This window comes from Aptenodytes forsteri, unplaced genomic scaffold, assembly GCF_000699145.1.
Source record: "Aptenodytes forsteri isolate BGI_AS27 unplaced genomic scaffold, ASM69914v1 Scaffold125, whole genome shotgun sequence".
Classification (NCBI taxonomy): domain Eukaryota; kingdom Metazoa; phylum Chordata; class Aves; order Sphenisciformes; family Spheniscidae; genus Aptenodytes; species Aptenodytes forsteri.
In genome coordinates this window covers 1,605,691-1,624,899 of record NW_008794447.1, presented here as the reverse complement: position 1 = coordinate 1,624,899, position 19,209 = coordinate 1,605,691, and positions in this window count along the sequence as shown.

Here is a 19,209-nt window from a genome sequence, read left to right as displayed (position 1 = left end):
AATTCAGTTGCCATATTAAGTTAATAATATACTGGGGTTTTTTATTTCTAAATGTAGACTTCTTTAAATTAAGACAGTGTTTTGTAAACAGACGATTTTTCCTTATTTTAATTTAGATCTTATTTCAGTTTAAGGCTGAGGCCCTTCTAATATCAGTTAAACAAAAAAATAGGAAAGATAAGAAAAGGCAGGACCCTCTTTCAGCAAAGCTGTGGTTTAGATGTGCATAAATGCGTAAATGAGTGAAATAGCAGGCCAGATCTCTCACAATGAAACATTATTGCATAGAGTTTTAGTATAGGGGAATTTGGTTAAAAATTAAAAGGCCCTCTTGCTCTTCCTAAATCTGATTTTCACTGGATGCTCATGTTAGTCTAAGCCATATTGTAAAAGATATTCTCTTCCTATTTCTTAATCTCTCCAAAAGAAAACAATTTAGTAGAAGAGATGCTGTCCCAATTTAAAATCAAATTCTATATAATGAGAGTCAGCTCTGAGCTGCACCAGTCGTTGACGTGGAGGTGACTTTTGAATTGCGAAGTAGGTGCATAGGCATTTCATCTTCGAAAGTAAGTCCTCAATTTTTCTTGAGACAGCATGAGGTTTCCCTGTCCCTCTAAAATCTCTAGGTTTTGCAGAGATCTTCCTTGTGGGCTAACAATTTCTGTGTGGATTTTCTGTCAATCCCTATGAAATTGTTAGGTTTATAATGATTTTTCCCAATATCTTTCTCCAGTGGCAATCTTCTATAGCTTTTCTTTCAAGAAATAATACAAAATCAGGGAAGCAGTGATCTTTACAATGAGAAATGCTGCCTGAGAATAATAACAACAACAACAATAACAACAACAACAACAATAATAATACCTGTTATAATATTCGAATCTCATTTTCAGTGTGTGCAAGAGATACATCAAGAGTTCTCTTTCAGGTTTTACACTCTCATTTGCATTGATACTAATTTAGTTAACACCACAATTAAGGATAACATTACTATCCTGGGAATAAAGGATGTTATGGTACAAGGATAACTAGAAATTTAAGGAAAGCAGCAAGACAAAACTAAGGCAAATGACAATAAAACTAAATATGTGATTATAAACTGACAAAATTATTTTGATCATGCTCTACTAAGCAGTAGCCATATGGATCAACCTAGGCAGCTTAACTACCTAGAAATAATTACTTAATAATTATAATTCCATGGGACACAACAGGACTGGATGGCACTTATGCAAACATGTACAATGAAGGAGATGCCTGCTACATTTCAAAGTACTTTATCTTGATAAAAGTTCTGAAAAAGACAAAGCTTCAGATATTGCGGGCTTTCGGGACTAAAGGCATGTTATTTTATATGAATTCTTAATTCATATTAGGAATAAAAAGGAACAACCAATTCCTTACCTAAAAACTATTTGGGCCAAATTTATCTGAAATGCTATGTGGAAGGTGCTGTGAGAAGTCTGCAAAGAGTCACATATAGTAAAGATGATGTAATTGTGGTGATGTCACTGCACAGGGGTAGTTATCAGACAGCCAGGGCTCACCCAGAAGCCCTCCCTCCGGCATGCAGGCCCCTGGAAGAGCACTACTGAGTGAAAAATTAGCGTTTTCATGTCAGCTGCTAGGTGTAGAGAAGAGGCCTTGATAGCAGAAATGGGAGTAATTCAGCTAGTGGTCAAGGGCTTCGAGGGCCTTTAACAAAAGGGACATTCACCAAGGCTTCGAGGGCCTTTAACAAAAGGGACATAATATTTTCACCAGTATTCTAGCCTGAGGTTGTATTCAGCATAAATTAATTCAAGTAATTATTTATGTCTTTTCTCTCTCTGTGCTTTAATGTTGTTGAAGCATTTTCTCTTGCCTCTCCCATTCTTCTGTGCAGAAAAAGGGACAAGCAGGTTGAAGAGCCACCCACCTGCTCAACTCCCTGATCATCTCTTGCTAGTTCTATCAACAAAAAACAGTGCCCCAGAGTAGCTTTTTGGTTTGACTCATGTATTTGAAGGACCATGTTGGAGGAATGGTGAAGAGAGAATCTAATTAAATCTGCTGCTTCTAATAATGCACGATGGAAATAATGATCATTTGCTTTTTGCAGTCAGATTTTGTTTTTTAAAACTCACACTACAGATGTACGATGTGAGTGGGATTTTTCAGAAACCTAGTTGGTATAACCCTGCTTTCATTAAATTCATGGGATTTCAGTGGGAACTGATACAGGATCTGGTTTTGTATTTGTACATTAAGCACTTCGTATCAGTGAAGGGCAGCCTGCATGAAAACCATTTCTGCTATTTTTATAGTCATCTTCTAAGTAGAACAGCATTTTGAGATTTTACTATCATAGTGTTATTGTATAGAATGAATTGTATAGAATGATGTTTTTTCCTGGTTATAATGAGAGTGTGCTTACACTTCTGTGCATCATATTGTATTGTACTAGCTTATGCTTTTAAAATGCAAGTACTTCAAAGAAACAACTGCTTTTTAGACAAATTTCAGTCTTCTAGATCATTACATAAACTTGCATTGCTCTGGAAAAGATTACTCCTATGTAAGTTCACTTGTTATCATGGCAAGTTTCTGAAGTAACTCAATATTACTACTTTATTTACACACTTAATCCTCATATTATCTCTTTGATTTCAAAGACAGTAAAATTAATAGTACTAAGTTAAATGTAGTTTTCTGGCTCAGGTATGTGGTGTAATGACACAAAAAATGTAGTGTGACTATATTGAAAGAATGGTGATCTCCATCAGCCAATTATTTATTATATATATACTTAATCCCAATTTATCACTTACAATTAAGAATTAATAGCTAGTCTTCTAAAATATAAATTATAAATTCTTAATTGCTTGTATTTCTCTTTACATACAGATCTTCAGTTTCATAGAAATATTGCACCACATTGGTTTTACTTTCTTACTTGTGATTATTTTATCTGTTCAAGCAGAAAAATTCAGTCAGCCGACGTGCTTATTTGAGGGTGAAAATAAAAATGACAATGAAAGAAAACTAACTGCAAGCAGAAATTGTGATACAAATACTGAATTTTAATTAATTGATAATTACTATTCAGAATACTAGATAATGTCACTCCGACTATCAGAATGCATTCCTTTGTATAAAGGAATTATGCAGTCTCTTCTTTCTATTTTTGTTATACAAATTTCAAATTTCCTTTCATGTTACTGTTAATTCCACATGAAAAAGAATTTAGAAATTCTCTTTCCTCCTTTCTTTCTTTTAGGCATAGTATGTTTTAACATAATCATTGAATTAATTTCTTCCAGTTTAAGTTTGTAACTGTTTTGCATTTTGCCTTCCTCCTTTAATCCATAAGCTTCATCTTAAAAGGAATACATTTTTTGCCTTTTTTTTTTTAAATTTAAAAAAATTTGTTCTCAAATATGCTTATATACCTGATTAAATAAAAAACAGGATATTCAAGGGACTGTGCAAGGTCACATAACTAAGTGGCTGGAAACATGAGATTTGTAGTAGACTGGAAGTGACTGTTAAACCTTAGGAAATGCTTTGACATGGCCTATCATTATTTATTTAATTGATACAAAGCTTACCCTTTTTTTCCTCAATGTTTCCTGTAGCTTCCTCCCTATCCCCAAGCAACTATTATTTTATAATTTTTCATTTTATTTAGCTTTTTTTTGTTTATTAATTTTGGAAAAAAATCATTGCAATTAGAAAAGATCTCTTGGGACAAAAAGCAAAGCCCTGCCAATACAGAACTGTAACATAGAATATAGTCCCTTGTGTTTTACCCATTTCATTTTAATTGTTTTGAGGAAGATCTAGCACATTGTGGAATAATCTCAAGAGAAAAAAGTGGAAATACCCTTTCTCAGTTAGAGTAAGTCATTCTTCAAATTCAGACTACATTGTCCTTTTCTCAATTTGATCTCATTATTTCTAGATAGATCCCATTTGTATTCTTAAATAATTACTCTTGCCCCTTGGTGTTTACCTTCTCATTGCTTTTGACAGATACATCTCCTCCCTCTCCCCCCACTTAATTGTTGGTTAGTCAAGCTGTACATATTTAATCTTTCTAAGCTTTTCTTATGTGTCATCCCTTCCAATCCATTAAGCCTTTTTTCCCCCTTTTGCTCTGAGTTCCTTTCAGTATGTCAAAGCACAAAAGATGGAGATGATTGTACTTGTCAAGTGTTTTCCAGTTCAAATTTGAAAGGATAGTCTGAACTTTGTTGACTCGCAAAGAAATGACAGCTCTATCCCTTGTTTATGCTAAGGTCCAGTTTCTACCTTCTGACAATGCAAAAATATCTTAATAGGGATACTGATTTTATTGCTGCTGCTGTAAAATAGTCTAAGAACACCAAGGCTCTGGCTGATGTTTTATCAACTTAATTTAAAAATAGTCCAAACTTTAAAATTCACATTTTTGTGAGTCTTTTGTTGTGGTATAGATATCTGTTTATATGGAGAGGTTATTTTCATGAAAGGACCAGCAGGAATAAGAATATTTTCGTGTTGTAACTTGAGAACTTGCCACATTTGAAAGGACATTGTGAGACTAAATGCACAGAAGGTTATGAGGATAAAGTGTAATGACGTGTCCCAGAAGGCAATGTTAATCTCTGATCATGAACTGCAAAAGGGATTCTGCCACACAGATTACAACACAAAACATAGACTATGCTAGTACAGACTTTGATGGAAAAGATTTCTGAAAATAGCAGAACTATCAGACTGACTGTATTTGCCAACACCACAACCACTGCAGATTTTGTCTGATTTTTTTTTTACAATTAAATGGTCTTCACTTAAAAAGTCCAAATTAAGTTGGTAGGGTTTATCTGAAACCACTGCCTTATTGGCAGGTGATATTTCAGCTGAGACACAGATGAGCAGCTCTTGCTGTTGCTCTGACGCCACTGGCTTCTTATGCAATCTAAATAAATTGCTGAGAATGGCTCTCTAAATCAGGGATTTGTATTGACCAGCCTTGCAGAAGTAACATGAAGAAGACCCAAGCTGGGAAGAAGATGGGAGATGAATTTTCTCACTAAATCAAACAAATAAAACAACAAAACAAAAAGGGAAATGCATTTGGAATTCGTGTTATATAAACTAACCATGGAGATTATGTATTATATCCATTCTCCCATGCTTATTGGCATGTTTCAATTTCTAGAGAGATCTCCCATGTTTACTGGAGCAGTTTGATTTCTAAGAGGAAAAAAAATAAACCTAAAACTGTACTGACAGATAGAAATTTAATGCACTGAAATCTGTATATATATCAATATTGTTTTAAATTAATATAAATGAAAATATTTCAAAAAAACTTAAATTGACATATTTTCCTCTGTTGCAACACAAACATCTTGATGAAAGCTTTAGCCAAATGTCTGTTTGTAGGCTCTGAGATCCTACCATCATCACTGTTTAATGTTTAAAAAAAATCATTAAAACTACTGTATTCACATTTAAGCCAAGTCTAAACATTCAATTTAAGTCCAAAACATTTAGGTAGCCTCTAAATGCATAAATAAAAATGAGAAGGAAAAAACAGGAATACTCTATTCAAGACGTTAATGAAATCTTTATTAAAATAAGGTGCTCCTTTGAAAAAAAGAACATGTATGATATGTCCTGGATGTACCTTCTCAAATATACTTGCTTGCCTGTGGATTTTAGATTCTGAGATGGCTTAATTCTGAATCTTTTCTTTATTTCTCTTTAAAATATTGCTAGAACTCCAGTTTAATTTCCATTTGACTCTCTTTGCTCACTAACTCCTTAAGCTTTCTACTTCTGACAGATTACAAGGGTATCATTAAGTAATGCAAGTTCATGTCTTATTAGTAGACAATCCTGTTGACCTTCATTTCCCCGTGTCCCATCTTGCATCGCATTTTAATGCTGGCAGTCTCATTTTTACTTTATCTGGGCTTTTAGCTCTTCACTTATAAAACAAGCACAGAAAACCATGAGAGCTCTGGTGCCCTGATCTCACCTTGGAACTGTGTCTTTCCAGGGCAGGCTAAAGGGTAATTATCATCATTGTTTTTATTCCTCTGTTATTTATATTTGCATGCTATTGTTTTAATGGAAATTAATCCTTTCTTTCTGAAAAGACTGTAAAGTGTAAAGGCATAGGTAGCTTGTGCTCTTGTGGTCATTAACTCTGGTGAGTCAAGACATGAGAATTATTTTTAAATCTCGCCATTCTTCAGTCTTATCACCTGGTCCATTCTGTGACTTTGATATTAAAGTCCCTCTATGGAACTAATACGGTCATACATATATTAACCTGTGACGTTAATACTTGATGATAGTGGTTAGCTCAAGTTTCTCATGTGGTTTTTCTCCTTCTGTGCATGGGTCACTTTGTCCTGGCTTTAATATGCATGATTTGATTGACCCCCGACCAATAATGTGTAAAGCCCTGAAACAAATAAGGTCTGGTAACAATACTAATCACCCTCTAAATCTCTGTAAAAGAAGCCGGTATGAAAAGGACATAGCAATTTGATGCCAGTAACTTTGTTTTCTAGGCAAAAGGGTATTAAGCAAGTTTTCACAAAGTACATGTTGTACTGCCCTTTCATTTCAAGCCAGTGAAGGAAGCAAAGGCATCATCTGTCACGGGAGAGAAAAGCTGCCAGGTATCTCAAAACCTCATCTTTCATCTCCAGTGAGGAAAACTGGAATTAATGCTGCTGATATGAAGGAAGGTATAAAATCGTATGAGTTCAAGATGTGGATCTTGATATAGACATTCACCCAGAAATATGAAAAAGGAGGAAAGTGCAACTCTTCAGCTGAGTAAATCTTAGTAGTTCTATATATATGAGAGGCTGCATCGTAATTGTAAAGCATGAGGAAAAAGTAATTCCACATACTATACTGAAATCTCCCTTTTGAATAGAAGAATCACTTGCATTAGAGTAGTTTTAGCGGAGATACCTATTTTACTTGTTTTGGAACCTTCTTTCAGCCAGCCAGTATAAACTAGATAAAGCATTTGCATTTCTGGATTAAAGAAAATTGCCTGTAGTGTTTCTTAAAAGCTGTAAATAGCCATGAGCCATTACCGATTGTTTAGTCAATACCCACAAACAAATTTTCGACTTTTATTATATATGGCACCTCTATTCAAAGATACTTGCACATGCACCTTATTTCTGTAAATATGTTTTAAAACCTCATAGGAAAGCACAATATTTCACAATAATCTTGTATTGCTTTTTAAATACTCTCTATAAAATAACTTTTGATTAAATGTAAGCTTTACATACCTGAACACTTGTGAAAATTAGCTATCTATCTAACCTAATCTTATTCCTCTAAAGAGAAGTTTTCCATCAAGTGTTCCCCATTCATTCCAGTTATCTGGAAATAGACATCCTGAAATACGGAGCTGCTGGCTGGGCACAGGCTTTTACATGCTGTACGTATCATCCCCTGGGTTGCTGGCAACCACTTGGGGACTGAGGCCCAGAAAATAGCAAAAAACCGCTCCCAACCAAATATGCATTGTTTTCTGTGCAGCAGAAAAGAGACAGTCATTTTGCTTTCCTGTGATATGTATTTGAATAGTCACATCTGTACAACATGGAATCAGATTTTTCTCATAATATTAGAACTGATCAACTGTGTAACAAAAATTTCTTGTTGGGAATTGTGTTGTAAGCTTGGACAGGCTTTACAAGAAGCAAAGAAAAGAGTGTTACCATGAGGAATGATTTGAGGTAGTTTTAATATATCCAGCCTCTCCTTGACAGGAATTCTTTTTGTGTTATATCAAGTAATTACTGAATTAATGAATTCCATTATAAGGCAGACAAATTCATCATAAGTAAATTTCTCTGAGGTCTGACCTTTTTGTAAAAATTGGCTATTGATAGCATTGGGACACCTGATGTGACAGAATAGCCTTAGAATGATGTGACATAGGCTTTAATTTCCTTGTTTACTAGAGATAGCAATGAATAAATACGGTTTTTATTCAATTTCTAAATATCTTCCTTTTAAAATAAATAAATAAATAAATGAGGGAATCTAGGTAATATCAAGTAATCCAAATAAAGATCTACTGGATCTTTACTCTAGAGAAATCTGCAGTTTTAAAGAGTTCAAAGATCTCTCACAAGCTTGAAGCCATCTGAACAATTTACCCTTACTATGGTTTTTATCGAATATCGACAATATTAAATGAACTGTTGATTTTTGTCCTGAATTGTGGAATACAGTGTTGAGTTTAACTCATAATAAGTAGACAAGAAATAGCATTTTTTCTTCAGTGAGGTGATTTATTTTTACCAGCACTTCAATGGAAGGTGCAAATTATTTTCTCTCTACCATACTCCCTTAGCAATTGTGTTCAACTTTGTCCACAAAAGAACAGATTGATATTGAGTATAAAAACTTAATTTGTGCTCTGCCAATGAATATCTGCAGTTTTAGGTATTGAAAGTGTGGCTCCAGCCTCTCTAGATGGGAGTGTTCGCAGATAGAGCAAACGAAGACTGCAGAAAGGCAAGTAGGATCTTTCAGCTTTTCAGGTTATGTGCATCTGCAGCAGGCAGGCTCTAAAAACGTGTCTCTGGACATACAGGAAGAAAGACATGAGATGTCGTTTAATTAGCAACAGAAATTATCAAGTCCTCTGAAAATTTTTGGTGATTACCTTGTATGGATGAAGTTATAATTCTTCCCTTGCCTATGGGACACTGGTCTACAGCTGGGTCCCCATGCAGCTTTGCAGAAAGTAAAAAGGCAACACAGAGAGAACACTTCTCTTAGCCAACCCACCATTAATAGAAATAGAAATCTCAGTCAAAGGAGGGCAAGTAAGGTTAGGCAGAAAGTTATTAAAAAAAAAAAAAAAAGCAAGGAAAATGTGGTTCTTTGTTATTCCTAGAGATAAGAACATAGTAACTTATGTCCCAAACATGACAGAAGCATCAGAGTAGTGACATTAGTTTATATGTTTGATGATAAGGAGTGACCAAAGTGGAGAAATGGAGCAAGCAGTATCATCAGTAGATGTCATCAAACTGCACTCACACAGCACTCTTTTGCAGTGTACCTCGCAATGGGAAGAGGAACCCTGAAATGAGGTGTTCTCCCGAACTCTCCTGTGCATTTTGCCTTTGTGCACTGTACGGCTTACCTTCTGAACAGGGGATAATTATGACAGTGGTTGTGGCATCTGCAATAGGTTTCTGTCTCTAGAGAGTTAATGGAAATAGTTATGTTCATGTAGCTCTTTGAATGTTATTCAGCACAGGGAGCTAGAGAGATCCAGAGGAAAGGGGTAGTCTCCCGTGCCTGTGAGAGTAACCAAAAAAACAGGTGCTTTCAGCATGAGGTGAAAGAAACAGAAAGATTGGCCTGGGGAAAAATGAGATTTAATGGAAGTCCTTATCTATACAGAAGGCTTATGTGCAAGGAGAAATGGGATGTTGAGTCTGGTTGTACTTTAAGTGGTTATGAGAGCAGGGAAAAGTAAAAGGAGGGATACCAGGAACCCATGAAAGAGGGAGCGGGTAGGTTGTTGTTACTATATTGTCTCCGTTATGTAGCATAGGTTTAGAATTCAGACCACTACTCCTAAATATCAGAATAGTTATTGAGATGGTAATTGGTACAGTATTGTACTATACAGCCCAGTAGTTATTCAGAACGATCAAGGTCAACCTAGAAATCACCTGAGGGGCTACAAATATAATTCTGAACCACTGGATAAGATGAAGTCAAAATCAACAGCTTGTGAATCCAGCACTTCTGTTCTGCTTCATTTTGAGTAGCTTGATTGTTGAATGTTGCTCTTTGAATTATTTTTCTCTCATTGTGAAAAAGGAAAAAATCAAACAAAATAATTAAAATTTGATCCAGCCCTTATCTATTTTTCCCTAACTAAGCACAGCTGCCTTTAACAAGTAAATAATCCTTCCTACCCTTGTAGCTGTTTTGAGTTGTTTTAGATTGTTTAATGTGAAATTACTGCTTGATTGACAAACTAACACGCTTACATTTTCTTTTTTTAGGACATAAGTGTGTCCTTCACTTACAAAACATAATTACATGATCATGTTGGAAACTCCAGGAAAAATGTCAGCCCAAGAGTTAAGACTGACTGTTAAACAAAAAACAGACTTTCAATATTATAACCTCTGAGCAAAAATTAGCATGCCCGTTCCCTAGGCAATCAAAGCACACACAAAGCGCAAAAGATCAGGATTTCATCCTGACAGATGTGTTATTGAGAAAATGGCCACTTTTGGCTTTGTGATTATTTGCTCAGATGTTTAATCTTCACATGATAGCAGGGCTTGCAAAAACTAGTTGTGAGGCTGTTCATAAGTGCCTGAAGCCGAGCATCATGAGGCTTGCTCTCATTGAGCTAAGAAGTGAAACAGCAACCAGTGGAATACACTGCCCTGACAGTGAGGCAGCACCCAGAGATATAAGGGTGTCAGGTTCAACGCATTGAACTCCTTATGCCAAATGGGCCAGACCTAATCACAGAGACTGAGGGCATGTTTATGTTACCCAGTGCAGCATGACACAGAAGCTTTGCAGTAACTAGCTCCGGCCCTGAGCCACGCTCATCCGGCTGTATTGCTTCTGGTCCAGGCGCTAGATTAACCACAGCTAGATCAATGAGGTGCTGCAGGATGGAAGAGCTCCCTGGAAAACCTGGGCTTCAGAATAAGCAGCAGCCTGCTGAGCAGAGCCTCTTCTCTTGAGGTGTGACACTTCTGGAGCCAAATCTGCCCCCAGCCTCCTTTGCAAACCAGGTGTTGGAAGGAATTTTTTAAAAAGTTTATCACATTTCCAAGATAACTACCCTGGCTATTTATGCTGCAATAGCATTTATCAAGTGCCCCACTCTGAGAATCTGAAAATGATGAAAGGACAGGTTTTGGCATTGGTGTGCACCTGCCAGGTTGATCAGCTTAAGCCAATGCCAGTACAAGGTGCAGGACTTGTATTAAATGTGCCTCTACACTCAGATTGGATGTGCCTCTACATTTTTTTCCTAATAGCTCGCAAGTTCATTTTTCTGATAAACCATTTAGACTCACCAGCTCAGATCAGTTCAAGGCTGGGAATTAATTTTCATCTTTCCTTGATATAGCCATGCCCTTAGAGATAGGTCCTCCCTTCTCAGCTGCCTCCCACTCTGATATGGTCCCAGGTCAGGATGGTTGGAATGGTTCCTTTATTTAACATTTCTTCTATTTATTCACGCATTGTGACATTTGTGACATAAACACCAGGATGGAGTTGTCAGCAGAACGAGGTTGCTGCAGCCCCACATCTCAATACAGACACGGTGTGCTCTGCAATGGTCCCTGTACTGCACAGCCTCAGCACCCGTGGAGGCAGCCTTGAATGCTGTGCAGTAGCTTGAGCAAAGAAATCGGAGAAAATGCTAACACCAGAATGAAATCCTACCATTTGCACAATAGGCTCGTCTAACTATTAGCATATAAAAGTAATTTTGTCTTAACTCAACTAATTTCATTCTCTCAAATGTCTAAAACAAATTTACCAAGTGAATGTGCAAGGATTCGCGTAGTCCTACACATCAAAGTAAAATACCATTTACATAAATATGAGATGAAATAGGTCAGTCACATGCATAATAACTTCTCTAGTATCGAATGGTATCTATACAATATGTGTTGTACAGTATGCAAATTAGTTGCTGTCCCCATAGTTCATATTTAATTCACCTCATGTTATCTCTGGTCATTAAAGAATAATATTCATAAACATCAATTAAATGGAAGGAAGTGTGTGGTTAATCTGCAACTTTTTAATTATGTATTTTGAGTTGGCCTCCAGTAACTGTATACTTAAAAAATATTGTGGAATAAAACATGCATCTCGGAGAGCTATGCAATACTTCCACAAATTCTAACAGAATGCCTTCAGATTAGGAGACAAGCAGCACAAATCTCAGCAATGAGATATGCTTGTAAACATGTAAAGCAATGTACATAATAAATACATAGACCATTTATAGATATAATTTATTGTCAGGTGATTAAATATCAGTGCAAATATTTCTCAAAGTAACTCCTAACTATTTTAGCCTTTATTTATCTTTTGGTATATGTAGATATATAGATATCTGTGTAAAATGTTGGGCTTGATTCTTTATCACACATTGGTCTACTCACATTTATTTTGCTGCTGTTATTTCCGATTTACTCCAAAATTACTGAGAGGGGATGATTCAGGTCCCTCATATCTTGGAATAGTAGTACATCTCAAAGACACTTCACATTTCGGAAATACCAGGGTGAATAGCTTCCAGAAATAGATGTAGTAACGTGAAGTAAATAGTGACTATATGTACTACCATTGTTTGGTACATTTTCAGCTGTTTCATAAATTTCCTAGCAAATTTCTCAGGAACAGATTTTCACTTGTAGTCGGCATATTAAATTTGGACTCAGAACTATTGCAATCAAGTAGCTTGGGTTTCTTTTGTTGTATTAAATCCACTCACATTTCCAAATTCCAGAAAATCTGTTCCTGCAAATTGTCCAGATGCCTCAAAGACAGGGGTTACCTTTCCTGGTGATTATGGTGCATTAATGCAAAGGATAGAAAGGGCAAGAATATCTGGACAGAAAAGATTAACATATAACCCTGACAAGGGCACACACAGTGAATTTTAAGAAAGATAACATTCAGGAGAAATGTCTGGGAAAAAAAGGTTTTATATTCATACAGAAAATTATGTTTGGATCTTAGTATATTACAAATCCAACTGCTGATTGCAGGAAATTACATAATGGAAACTCACCTGCTTGATGGAGAATAGCTGTCCTTGTGCATGAGGGCATATGCCAACAAACTAGGCGTCCAGCCAAGATGACAGATCAGAAAAATGAGGTACCAGATTTGCAGCACCCATAAGGCATCATGGCAGAATACCAGAATGGCAAAAAATTCCAAGTTTGGTCTGCATAATTGATTTCATGGGATGTCATTTTTTTTTCCCCCAGTTAGTGGAAATCACGTATTTAAAAGAAAAATCTATCCACTGACAGAGATTTCTTTTTTATGAAAATGTAAGCTGGAATACTTTGAGCAAGTCCAATGTCTATTTTTTATCCAATAGTATTCCTATAAAATTATTTTTTTTCCAATCATCTGCTAATCTTATTCCAAAATCTTAGGGGGGAAAAAAAAGGTAATAGAATCAATCACAGTTTAAGAAGGAAGGAAAATTTGTTTTCCAGTCCAACCCAAAAATGTAGGTAGAACTTGGATAACTTATGAAAATTTCTCTATAAAATCACAAAGGGGAAAATTCCTCTTCTCTGTCTGCAGTCTTTTCTTCTCAACCATACCAACAGAGGTGACAGATTTAGGGATTTCTTTAGCTCAACGAGAACTCTAATTAATAATGCTGTAAATACAGCAATTACAACGCAAACAAATATAGTGCAAGTATGTTTAATGCTTAGTTTAATTGTTATTCTGCTTAGGTAATCATTTATCTTTCCCCAAATTTAAAGCTTTGCACAGTTAATGAATGGCTTTCATCTAACTTCTGTAATTTTCCATTCTATATATTGTTAATTAATTTCAGCAAACACTGGATGAGAGAATATTACTATCGGCATCTAAAAAAAAAAAAAATCCTACCCTGGGAAAAGTTGCTATGTATGGAAACTAAATATTGCAATCTCACTGGTTTTTATTTGGGTGAAATACTAAATGATATAAAATAATGTGAATCTGGAAAAAGTCTTGAGAGCATTCATTATTTTCAAAATTAACAAATGAATGCACTTCTTAGATCACACGTTTTAATGAGAAAAAGTTGACTTTAAATTTTTAGGGATAATAGAATACCAGAATGTTCCTAAAACTATTTGCTAGGTGTTTCATTCTAGCAAAAAGGCTTTGAGAATTACTTTGACTGTTTTGCTTGTTTTCCTCTCTCTCTCTCTGTATATATGTTTTCCAATATATATATACACACGTACACACATATGTTTTCATGTATATACACACACACACAGGAAAACAAGCAAAATATGTGTATGTTTGTGTATATACACACACACACTTGTGCGTGCAGGTTTCTGGTATATATTTTAGACTTACTGATTCCATACAGTTCTTCTCTCTCCACAAAACTCCCTCCTGCTCTCCACTGTGAGAGAGTGAAGTGACTTGTCTGCCAGACTCGGGTGGCCCATCTCTCTGAGCTGTCTGATTCTTGTGCAGAAAAGAAAGGCAGAAAACTCAATTCTTTGCAGTTGGCTACTCTTGCAAGCAATTAATATCATGTACTGTTTACATATTAACACACAGAAACAAGTATGTAGCAGAAATGATGGTCCTTACCTAAAATCAAAGGTTAAAGGCAATATGAACCAAAACCAAAATAAAAAGCCTGTGAACCACTGCTGTGTTTTCACTACTTTCATAAAACAGTAGGGAAAAAAAATTAACCCCTTTTTGCTCCATCTAGTTGCTCTATTGGTACTTTAAGGTAAATATGAGAATTATAGTTCTAAAGGTACAGCCTTTAGTATTTAATTTTTTTTTTAGTTATGTTCCACTCCAGATATGTATATGTTCATAGTGTTCGCCCCCACGACACACCCTGGAAGTCTGGAGAAGAACGAGGAAACCTATACATTTCAATCTAAACAGTACTTAAGTGGTAAGTCAGAGGAGCTCTTGCCCGTGAAACCTAGAAGAGTTTTTCCTGTATATTTTTACCTTCTCCTTGGAGATGCATTTAAATAAATCTTTATTATAGCAGCAGTGGTCTGGTCATGACCTGCTATTGTTCAGGTTGCATGACAGCTTTCCTTAGTTGCTCTTTAGTCTCAGGAACCTTCACCGTTCAGACTGAAAATCCTCTGTTCTCTACCTGGGCCTGAATGTTAATGGCAAGTTTGGGCAAAACCAGTTGCGCCATTGGTCAGTGAGGGGAGAATGAATAAACACATGCTCTTTTCATTGCAAAATTATTGCATCTGACCTTTTCTATTTTTTATTTTGGTTTTGTCTTTTATTTGAACTGAAACACAACATTTTAGAAGTGAATTTCTTCTGCCAGCTGCTCATGTGCAGACACCGGATTGTATTCCTGAGAATTACTGCGCTGTTTTCTGCACTTCACAGTCCTTTTATAGTGCAAACTCATATATATTTAGCTATGAGGAAAAGAACTGGGAGGGGATGGTCTTGTCAGAAAAGCAATGAAGCAAAACTTACGATACTTGGATTTAGTTTCTAACTAGGCTGTGTATGTCTGAATGGTCAAGCTGCTTAGGAACAGATCTTTCAAAAGCACCTGAAGGCTTTCCAAGTGCAACTCACTGGCTTTTTGGAAAACAAAAGTCACATTTTTCTTCTCTCAGCATACTTCCAAGGTATTTTTGGTACCTACCGAGGAAGATGGGCATGTAATAGATTTTCATAAATTCCGTTGAAATTATTTTGTAAAAACAGAGAAGATAATGCTTTCTTTCTTTCCTCTATCTTGTTCCTTTGTGAAAGAAGCTGTCTTTTATTGTATTTGCTTAGGACAATGAAGCTGGGAGCTGAATAGCGATCTGCTGAATAGTGATGACGATACTATGGAAAAATTTATACTTCCTACGCTATCCATTTTACAGTCTGAAGGAACTGGGTCACAAACGGTAAGTTGCTCAAGGGCACCAAATGTCACAAGAGGAATAGATGGCTAAGTATTTCCACAGACCACTGAAACTCAGCAATGAAATAAATATAAGGGACTGCATTCATTATGGAGCTGATTTAAATCATGGGTTTAAAGCTTCAATTAGGAAAACATTTGAAAACATGCTTAAGCCCCATTAGAGGCAGAACTGCATTTAAGTTCAACTCTTCATTAGCACTTCAACTCGCATTTAAATTAAATATGAATTAAAGGCTGCTTTTTCTATAAAATGCTTAATCTCTAAAAGTAAAACTTTCAGTAATTTAGGGGTATCTGAAAGCAGTTTTGTGCATGTGAAATGTTACGCAATTTTAACTTCAGGAGCCATTGCAAGATCCACTTCTGCATGTATACCCATGTGCAAAAATACTTAAAAATGCACATTGCTGAGAAAATACTGTGTTACAGATGCAAAATAAAACCCAAATGAGATTGTCCTAAGTTATTTACATTCTGTATACTGCAGAATATTAGGATAGAAAGTTACTTTCCTAGTATTAAAAAATAAAATAGATGATTAACTATTGATTTTTTTTTTTCTTCATACCAGGAATGTAGAATGAATTCTGATTAGTCCTGATTTTGCCTAGTAATTAATGGAAATTATAATGTTAGGTCCACATATATCAGATCTTGCTGTTCTATATCCTTGTCTTTTGAAATCTGTTTTTATTTTTACATATGCATTATTGCAAACTTTATTCAGGGATTTCCAAAGACGTTTTCAAGCGTATAGGTGGGCAGCAGTTTCTGTTAGCTGAGTATCATCTGGCTTTGAATTATTTCAGTGATTGAAATACCTCTGGTACCTTTGGATCATTTGTCAGTGAATTGACATTCAGATAATAGTTTGGGGGGGGATATATAATACTTTTAGATGCTGAGAGATAATTATGAACATTCACAACGACATATCAAAAATTTCCTGCATTTATCTTGCAAAGTGTACTCAGTTAATAATGTTATGATGATTAAAATAACTATAGAGATATATGTATGCAGGCAACGAAATTTTCTCATCCAATTTAAGCAACTAGGTGTGATGTTTCTCATGCTGTTATTTTCAATTTTGCTTAAGGACTTGCTGTAAATAGTCTTAGTCTTTTATGTATAAGAAAACAGTGAGTTAGTATGTAGAATTCTCTTATTTAAAGTGTGTGACACGCTGCTTTTCCTTCTGGTTCAAGCAATCAGATGCAGGGGAAAAAAGGATACCATGAGTAGAAAGTGTCACTGCCACAGTATTATATGCTGCAGGTACTGTAAAAAGGCGCTCCGGGAAGCACTGCTAGTCCTGCATTTTTTCAGGCATCCAATGAATATGCAAAGGGGCTCAAAGGCATCTTTTATTCTGCAGGAGGCGGGTCTGGAGAGAGGGGGCTGGGGTCCTGCTCCTGGTCCTGGCACTGTGAAGCTTGGGCTCTTCATAGGGATGTATGAAGACTCTCACGTCATGAGAGACCAGGCTGTTTGAACTATCTTTTTATAACAGCTTCTGCAGGCATATATTGTGCTGGTATCCAGACTGACTTCTTTAGTCAGCCGGTCTTTTAATAAATCACATCTGGTTCAGCGGGATCACTGTAAGACCTATTTAATCACAGGTTAGAGAAATCAGATTTTTGGCAGGTCTGTGATGGGGGCAGGAGTCCCCCAAGTGGATTTAATTGAGAGGACTTGGATGGCTATAATGTTTGTCCCAAGTCAGTTCACTGGGAAAATTATAATCTTTGTGAAGTGACTTTCTTGGGCCAGTCACTTGTATTTCCCAACCTCGATGAATTCCCTACACATCTCTCTGACTACTGCCTCTCCCCAAAAAAGCTGCTTACTTACAGATAAATGTTCAAGCTCTCTTCAGTCCTCCAAATGATTCATATCCAGCCCAGTCTCTCCTCCTGAACAGAATAATAGGAGACTATATAAAAGCAGTTTCTGGGATGTGCAAGGATCCTTCTTGCTGTCATTTATCTCTGTGAACACCCTGAATTATAATAACGAAGCAAATAAGATTCAAACAAATGTTTTAAAGTATATATTTCTTTTGCTATATTACATTTGCATATGCTGAAATTTTACAACCTTTATAATAGTCCCAAATGTTGTGTACAAAGTAGAATTAGTATAAAACAGGAACTTTTCAAAGATTATTTCCATCATTGGATATAACCAGACCTATTATTTTTCTCCTGCAAGTGGCTCCCAAGTTGGCCAAAAATACGAATGGATTCTTTAAAAAACATAATTGGTGACTGCTTTCAGTTTTGGTTGTTTCTGAGGAAGTTTCGCACCTTTAATTCATTGTTTATAGTAATGGGGCATTTCCTCACTGTGCCATTATAAGTTATGATACAGATCCAGCTGAATCCTCGGAACTGAGCGTAAATTTAGTATTAAAGTTTCTTGGGAATGTAGAACTTAATGAATAGGAAATTTATAAACAGTTTTATTCTACTGAAGCAATATGCTTGTAAGCTCTTCGTTCTGAATACCATCCCTTGTGCATAGCCTCAAAAAATCCTTTGGGGTTGATGAGTAATGCACCAGAGTAAACAGAAGCTGGATTTGGAGAGAAGTCAGGATGTTTCTGAGCACTTTGGAAAGAGACAATGTCATTATACTAAGTGAACACCAAAGTAATCTATGGGGTGGAAATTGCAAGATAAAGCTGAAGGTTTTATTTTTAATCCTTCATCCACATGCTTTAGACCATTTAGGAAGACCGTGCTAGTTTTACAGAATGTTGTATTTAAAATAAATATATTAATAGAAGATATTAAAAATCACTGTGGCTTTAGGTAATGTTTTTAATGTTCAGCTCTGTTTGACACATCTGTCTGGAGCCATGGGAAAATTGCAAATTAAAAAGCTCCACAAGATATGCACACCCCAGTGTCTGGGAGAGACTAGTCATTTGGGTAGGCCTTTTTTTTTGCATGCTCTGACCCAAATAGCTTATTTTTCCCCTTTGATTTAGAACACAGGAGAAGTTATTTGCTATTTGCAGATCAGGTTATTTGGGTCAAAGCACTGGAGTAGGCCTAAAGTATCTGAACGGATGGAGTTTTTTCTTTTTTTTTGCATCAGCTCTGTTCTACTTCACTGCTGCTTCACATTACAGCGTCAGCGACTGGTGCCAGCTCCCTGATCCCAGCACAGCAAAACTCCATCTGGGTCGGAGTGCAGGTGGGATAAATATGCCTGTGGGTGTGCGGTGCCTGTGTGTGGCGGGCACTTCTCTTTTCAAACAGAATTAAACATTAGCTGGCAAAGAATACGAGCTGCACGCAATGCACATGATCTTTGATAAGCCACTTGATGCAGCATTTCTTAAGTGAAAACATAATTCAAAAATTATCTTGGATGAGAACTCTGCCATTAGGCAATGACAAGTAAAGGGTAATGATCAAAAAGTACTGTAGCTAGCAGAGAGCTGCAGGAATCATCGCTTAGTCCAGTCGTCCTTAACATCT